General features: G+C 47.0%; 1 protein-coding gene across 2 annotated transcripts in view; it reads right to left on the bottom strand.

Moving 5' to 3' along the window:
- The window catches only part of LOC110399239 (glycerol-3-phosphate dehydrogenase 1-like protein), a 26,003-nt gene that overhangs the window by 13,920 nt on the left and 3,989 nt on the right, over positions 1 to 8,094 (bottom strand). The window contains exons 2-3 of one of the 2 annotated variants that reach the window (XM_021397579.1): positions 4,017 to 4,072; positions 1,922 to 2,008 (exon numbers count right to left, since the gene is read on the bottom strand). The gene's annotated coding sequence lies outside the window, so the exon portion shown is untranslated. The remainder of the gene's footprint in view (positions 1 to 1,921; positions 2,009 to 4,016; positions 4,073 to 8,094) is intronic. The other variant, XM_021397580.1, reaches the window with a different exon arrangement.

Here is an 8,094-nt window from a genome sequence, read left to right as displayed (position 1 = left end):
GGTGACAGCGGGGGGCTGCGGGGCTGGCTGTGCGTGCCACCTGTCCTACCAGCCTGATGGACGCGGGTTAGGTTCATCCCGCAGGTGGGGGTCTGTCTGTCTGTCAACTGTCTCTCCAACGCCAGAGAAAGGAGATGAGTGCATTGCAAGAGGTGATAAGCTGGCAGCGATGGACTGTATCACAGCTTCTAATGTCAATAGAAGCGAAGCAGGACGAAGCAGAGAGTCTTTCCTTTCCCCTACAAGGTCTGACATCCATGACCCCCTGCAAACTGCCGTATGTCACCTCTCAGTCTTCCACTTCTCCTCATCAGAGCAGCCTTCTCTCCCACTTTTGTGCTATGGAGCTGCTTCCCTGCCTTCTTTTGTGCCTGCACTTCCCCCTGCCTGCATCCCACTGGCTCTCTCCTGCTGGGCCCTGAGGCTCAGCCCGTGGGTGCTGTCCTTGCCCAGGGCCTGGCTCACAAGCTCCCGGCCCCATGTCACTCATGGATTGAGGATGGGTGCCAGTGCTTTTGAGAAAGCTGGAGGTAGTTTTGGAGGTAGGCATATGCTCAGCCCACCCGTTGTCAGCTTCATCAGCTCGCTGCATCCTGAGCAAAATGCCAGGAAATGTGTGAAAACTGCCTCTTGAAGAGGAAGGTAAAGCTGGGAGCTTGATGTAAGGTGTACAGTTTGAGTACAGCCAAGGCACGCAAGTGCTGGTTCTGGTTCTAGGGGCATTTCCTACACTCTCCTGCTTGTTCACCATGCTTTCCCTGGCTGTATAGCTCCCCTGGACCACTTAGATTTCTTCTCCCTTTCACTATGAAGAAAATCTCCTATGGAGATGAGGAGGAGCTGCCATCTCTCCTGCCCCCACAACTTCTCAGCTGCTCAGTCCTGCTGAGTCCTCAGGCCCTGAGGTGAGGACACAATCAACAAAGCATTGGCTTCTGGATGTAATTCATGCAACAATCAGGGAACCATAGAATTGAAAGGATTGAAAGGGACCATAAAGATTATCCCATTCCACCCCTCTGCCATGGGCAGAAACACCGCCCACATGATCACATTCAGTCTGCCCTTGAACACCTCCAGGGAGGGAGCATCCACAACTTCTCTGGGCAGCGGTGCCAGTGCCTCAGCACCCTCACCATGAAGAATTTCCTCCCAACACCTAACCTAAATCTACCCAGCCATTAACCCCTTCCTTGTCTTATCACTACCTTTCTTGCTAAAGGATCCTTTCCCATAAGATGTTCCTAGTGGACAGGGTTCTTGAGTATTGCAAACAGCAAGAGTTTCACCTAAAATGAAGTGAAAGCTTTTAGTTACAAATGGGTCCTGTGTCTGTAGCCTCCACGCTGACCTTGCACTGACCATTTGGTCGGTGCACAGCAGGTGGCAGGGGTGAGGTTGGCAGAGGGCGAGCATGCAGATGGATGAGGCAGACCCATGGGGAGCAGCAGCCTGAGGCTGAGCATGCACATGTTTGCTTGTACACTGTGACACCAATTGGATAGTTGGTGCTGCTGCTGAGCTATTCTCTGGGTCTGTGCAATCATTGCTCTGTGGAGAGGAGGAGGAGTGCAGTCACACGTGGCTGTTGCAGGCTGCTTGACGTGGCAGGTTCAGGTGCCTGGGCTATCTCAGTGGTGGTTTTAAGCGGGGACACAGAACAGCCATGGGAAACATGTCCTTTCTCTGATTTGAAAGCCCTGGAGCCACGTATAGCATCAGTGGATGCTGATGACCGTTGTTTTATCCAGCGAGGAGAAGAACCTGTTCTCTCTGACGAAAGCACAGTGTTTGTTTTTCACATAAGCACAGGAGAACTAACTTAAGTGTGAGTCATTAGAACGCAACAGACATAAAAGCTGGGTCCGGTTAGTAGGGAGGATAAGGACAACCCTCTCAAGGCCACCCCACCCATGCTCACCTGGTCCGCTTCAGCGCCTAATATGTTCTGCACATGCCAACAGCCAGACTTTACAGAGCCAACCGGTTTTGATCAGCCAAACAGCTGCTGCAAACAAACAAACAAACAAAAGGCTTGCTGTCACCCCTGCAAAGCCAGGGCAGCCAAGAGGCTTTTTTTTTTTTTTTTTTTTAAACTTATAAGCCAGATGTGCTTTTCTTCATGGGGACAAGGTGGTCTTCAAACATTCATAAAAATGTGACTGAGAAAAGCTGAACTCAGCGGGCACCAGGCAGGAGATGGGCAGGGAGGAGATAGGGGACTGGCTGCTCTGTGGGGAGGGAGCTGAGAGCAAGAGGCGCTGCACATCAAGGCCTCTCCCTCTCTGCCCACCTCCTGCCCCAAATGTATTTACAGGGAGGAATCAGATCCCTTCCCAGCACTCGTTCTGCCAAGCTCGTGCCTTCTTATCTCCTCTTTGCTATTTCTCAGATTACCTGGACGATGCTTCTCCGTACCTGTTCCAGCATGAATTCAGACTTGCTAAATGCTGATAACCTGAGTGATGCCCCAAAATCTCAGTGGAATTTTACCCAGCGCCTCATACATATTTAATTGTTATTCCCGGAAATACTTGCTTAGCTACGCATAAGATTGCATTTACCTTTCGAATGATTATATCAGGCATGTGGCTTTTCCTCTTCAGTTGCTCATAGCTAATGAATTTTAATTTATAGCAGAAATGTAATTAGTCAGGTGGTGCATGTCCTTGCGTTTTGTATGTTTACATCTCATCCCATGCCTGTTACTAGGGCATAACAACCATGTCATTCTTCCTGTAAGGCTTCCTCTGAATTGAAAACACCTCCCAACTTTCTTGTTAGCAAATTTCATTATCCCGCTTGTCATTTTTTACTCCAAACTGACCTAATCGCATTATTCAGATAGATTCCTCCAGGCCCATACTTTGCTGTCAGCACCATCAGCAATTTTTACCTCTGTCCTAGACTCCTTCAGCATTTTATCGTGTTTACATTAATCCTCATCTTCCGGAGTTTAATATATTTTCTGGTAATACCAAATCAAATACTTTACCAAAGTCCAGGTTGATAAGATTTTGCTAGTTTTCCTTTGTCCACAAATGCAATTATCTTATCAAAGAAAGATACTGGGTTCATCTACTCAGAGCATGCCTATCTTGCACTTTAACCCATATCCTGCTTCCCTCTATGCCTTTTGTTACTCATTTGCTCTCCGGTCTGTGTGTTAAAAAACCAATAGATTTTGTGCTGACCAGCCTGTAGATCTTGGTGATGGAGATTACTCAGTCTTCAGAATTGAAGGGTGAAGAGCTTTCAAGTTTCGCAGCTGTATTGCATGTGGTCATTTCCATATCCATGCCCTTAAGCCCATTAAGTGTGTTGCCTCTGCCCTGCAGGGTTGCATAATTTTCTTTATGGAAACTGAAGCAACATATTGCTTTAGCTTCTAGCTATCTACCCAACTGGTGATCTTTGCCTTTGTTTTCTTTGTAGTGCTGTAGATGAAAACGTTTTCTTCTTGATTTCCATCCCTGTGCGAGGTCTGGTTAGTTTTGATTTTGAGGAATTCTGCTGCTATCCCTTTAACTGTTGATGTTTGAAGGATAGCTTTCTCTGCATACAGCTTTTTTTTCCCCCTTTTCCCTAAGCTTTCTGTGGATTTCTGAGATGTCCTGCACTATCTGCATTGCAGTCCACATCCTACATAGGCACACAGAGCTATAGCTAAAATTCTGCCTCTACCTAAACTGCCAGCATCACATCTCACCCACACTTTGAAACAATGGACAGCATTAGCATCAGCATTACTCTTATAGAACACGGGCCTATGTGATTTCCAATTGAATTTTTTTTTTACACAAGTTTTCCCTGAATTATAGTCTAAAAGTTTTCCAGAAATGTATATATAAACACTGGTTTACTGCATGCATAATTACTGTTAATTGTAGGTATTAAATAGCAGCCATTTCTAACGAGGCAGCATCTAGTACCTCAACAGAGCTCCTCCAGGATGCCGGATACAAACAAATAATGTCAGTTTCTGTCTCTAAGAGCTCACAGTCCAAATTACTTACAGCTTCACTGCTTCCACGTGGATTTCTTGCAGTCTGACTTTACCAGCTCATGGGATCTAGGAAACAAATCAACAGTGAAGTTTTTTACTCCATTCATTTTATTCAGCTGAGTTCTCTGCTGCTGGTTTTGATGGGATTATATACTAGGAATGTATTTTTTTCCACACTTAAATAAGTTTTTCAAAAGATGCTTAGCAGAAAATGAAGTTGGATTTTCATCCATTTTTCTAAGCAAATTCCAATCAATTTTCAGCATTCAAATATACTAAGTATACCTACTCTGTAGGCAGCAGAGGCTGCAATGAGAAGGAAGGATGTCATCTGGATATTATGAAGTGGCTGCAGAATTGATTAGAGCGTGCTGATACATGTAGGACATCTGGTATTGAAAAGAGCTCGGTGTCAGTCTCCCATAGGCAGAGCATATATAGCAACAGAGCAGTGGGATTACACATGACAGGTTTGACTACCAAAACTACTGAGTGCTTTGGCTTGGTTTCCAATCTGATCTTGTAATAATGATACACCTGGAAATGACATTTGGCAGAGATGACAAGAAACAAAACGTGGTAACAGGGATCTGCAGCAGATGGAGAGGTACACAGGTTGCCATAGAAACCATGCAGAAAAATATGTGTAGGAGTGAAGAAAAGCACAGAGAGGCTTCTAGGAGAGGGGCTAGTGACTGAAGAACTGAACTAATTCAGCAGCTGTTCCGTTTATTAAAACAAAAACACATTAGCTTTTCAGAGGATTGAGAAACAGGGAGCACAGGAGTCCTTGCAGTGAGCTGCAGAACAGTGGAAGGCAGGAATGCCATGTTGTGCCATAAGGCAGGGTAGAAAAAGGCTGAAGGTGGCCATGAGGTGGATGAAAGGGCTGAGAAACCCTGTACCACAGCCACAGCACATGCTCCCCTTGTCTCTGGTGTGTACATGTCACACCTACGTTGGTGAGAAGGGCAGACTGTTGGGACGAGGCAGAGGACAAATCCTTCCATGGTGCAGAGGGACCAAAGAGAGATGCTGTGCTTCAGCCCCCGCTCCTTGGGTTGGAACAGCCTGAACTCAACCACAGCAGGTGATGAGGCAGTATCCTGGGCTCTCTGTCTGCTCACAAACTGGAGAGAAAAGGGCAGAGAGAGGTTCCCTTGTGCGTCTTGAGCAAACAGAGGGTTGGAGGTAGGGGAAGACCCAGGTCACGGGCTGCTGTAAGCAGCAGTTCCAGTAGGGTTACTGGCATTAAACTGCATACCTCCAGAAACCCTGCTGCAGTACTCGTCTGTGATGATAGAAGAGCTCCAGGCCGTGGCAGGCCTCTCTTCACACAGAAGCATTAAAGAGAAAAAGCTGTAACCAGCTATTATATAATTGTATAACTGCAATGCCAGAGAGCTGCGGTCAATGGCACTATGTCCAGGTGGAGGCCGGTGACCAGCAGTGTTCCCCAGGGGTCTGTCTTGGGACCGGTACTCTTTGACATCTTTACCAAGGACATAGATGGTGGGATCGAGTGCACTGTCAGTAAGCTTGCTGATGACACCTAGCTGAGAAGTGCAATTGGTATGACAGAAGGAATGGATGCCAACCAGAGGACCCTGATAAACTTGAAAGATGAGCCCATGTGAACCTAATGAGGTTCAACAAAGTGAAGTGCAAGGCTTTGCACTTGGGTCGGTTGTATTACATTCACCTGGCCTTCTTGCCTATTTTTGTCTGTGATCAGGAGAATCTAGTGGTGCATCCAGTGTGTTGTAGGAGAAAGGCTATTCATTTAACTATCATGTTCTTGTGTCATGGCATCTAGAGCTGTAGTGGGCAAGATATCTTTTATTCATGGCAAGTGGAGGAAGTAATTCATATTCATTACCTACAAGAGCCCAGAAAACATAAAATGTATTCCAGACTATTAATAAACTCAAATCTCAGTTGCCTTAAGAAAGAATCTAACCCTAATAAGCATTGACCGTACAATTAACCAATGTGGATATGCAGCAGTATTAGTCATGTTCTCATTAGTCAGCAGGTTTTACAGTTCAGCAGTGGTTAGGAAACATGGCACTCGTGCAAGAAAGGCAGGTGATACTTCTGCCTTCCCGGGATTTATGTTATTCCTCCACAGGTCTGTAGAGGATGCAGTTCCCTTAGCAAGCAGGAACAGTGATCTCTTCTCTCCTCTGCACTGGCTACCAGAGGAGGACACAGGTTTAAATTTAGGTTAAGCTCATCCAAAAATATGATTTACATTTGGAAAAATGTCCTGACCAGCTAACAAGAGAGTGATAGAGAATCTGTCTATTTGGAAAAGCCTGTCTATTTGGAAAAACTACAATTTTTTAAGCAGGGAAGGCCCAGGCACACTTTGCAGCAGTGTGCTTTGCAGTGGCACCTCTGTGCTCCCCCCCCCATTGTTTCTACAAGGGCCAAGGTGTGATTTTGGTCACTTTGAGCCATTAAGCTACAACTGGGGAAGGCGATAAGAGCAGTGAACCTGAGCACGAGTTATAATTAGCAGCAAATTTAAACTAAAGTTAAATGACATCTTTAACAGTACATTCTTAGCAAATCCGGTTATGCAGTTGTCAGTGCCACCTTACGATAATCTCTGGTATTGCAAGTGCAGCGCTTTCAAAAAAGAAAAATGCCAGCGCATGGAAGGAGCAAATCAGTTTCATCCGGCACAGGTGAAGTTCTGTTGGGACCAGCGGGTCCCCAAGCAGGGGAAAGTAAAACACACCAATGGGATTCTTGCTCGGGTTGCTTTTCCTTCTTTTTTTTTTCCCTGGGAACATTTCAGTGGTGCTGGTATGCAGTGCAATGCTATACAATGGCATTATGTTTTCAATTCAAATTGCAAGCAATTGGCAGGAGAGGAATAAATGTGTTTAGAGGGCAAGAGGAGAGCAACCCTGGATGAAATTTTCTGCAGTGGATGGTCTGACTCTGCTGCTCTGTTCACTTGCTCTTCCATAGTAGAAACAGGCAGCTGAAAAAGCTGTTAATTTTACTACGGTGATGAGTGTACTTGTAAAAGCACCGAAATGGAGGTTTTATGCCTGTGCAGTGGTGATATGTCTCTGTAAGAGACACTGTAGCTGTAGGTATAACTGGCAGCCCTCACAGGGGTGTGTTAGCAGAGATTACGCGTGCTGACAAGGAGGGATGGTGATGGGATAATTTAGAACATCCTCTCCTTTGCATTTTTGCATCTCTATGACCTATGTTCCCACGCAGGGCACTTTGTATCATGGTTGTTTCCCATGTCACAGGTGTGCTGCAAAGAGACTGCCTGGAAGATGCTCGTCCAAACACCCTGCCCGTAGGCTGGAGAGAGGAGGAGGGGGAGGTGATCAGATAGAACGGGACGTGGAGCAGAACCACAAACTCACTAACTGAGGCCATGGCTGATTCTATGTTCCTCTTTTGTGTGCGTGTGCTGACTGAATTAAGGTAAAAAATTCGGCCTCAGGTCAGGTGTTAGGTTTGAAATGAATTACTCGCATCCCGCACTAGAGGGCATCAGCCAGCCAGGAGAACCGCTCCATCCCCCGAAAACCTTGTCCTGACGGTAGACCCGGTGCGGGGAGGTGCTGTGCAGCGGTGTGCAGCTCACCGGTCTGTGGCAGAACCGGGTCTGGGAGCTTACCACGGACGTGACGTCCTTTAAGCCGAGATATCGGACAGATACAGCCCTAGGCACTTGGTCTAAGTAATGACTGTAGCTCACAAATGGCTTGGCTCTACCCGCTTCAGAGGTGACTTTTCTTTCCAGCTACGCACAGACACACAGAGAAAGTCTGCGCTGCCCGTACCTAGTGCTGGCAGCCTGACAGAATAAGGCATCAGCTGATGGTTTTTTGTCGGTGCTTGCAGCAACCTCCATGCAACGTCGCTAGGACAGCTTAACTTAACATCCGCTGAGGGGGATAGTTTGGTGATTGCCTCCTTGCGTTTCTCCTAACAGCAGAACCAACCAACCGGCCAACACGTCCTGCCATCCCGCTCAGAGGCGAGGCGCGCCCCCGGGCACGGCGGGCCGTCACCGGCTGCCCGCCCGGCGCGGAGATGGCGGCGCCCCG

Source organism: Numida meleagris, chromosome 5 (assembly GCF_002078875.1).
Source record: "Numida meleagris isolate 19003 breed g44 Domestic line chromosome 5, NumMel1.0, whole genome shotgun sequence".
NCBI lineage: Eukaryota > Metazoa > Chordata > Aves > Galliformes > Numididae > Numida > Numida meleagris.
The sequence above is the reverse complement of the archived record's forward strand: the minus strand, read 5'-3'. Positions and strand labels throughout refer to the sequence as shown.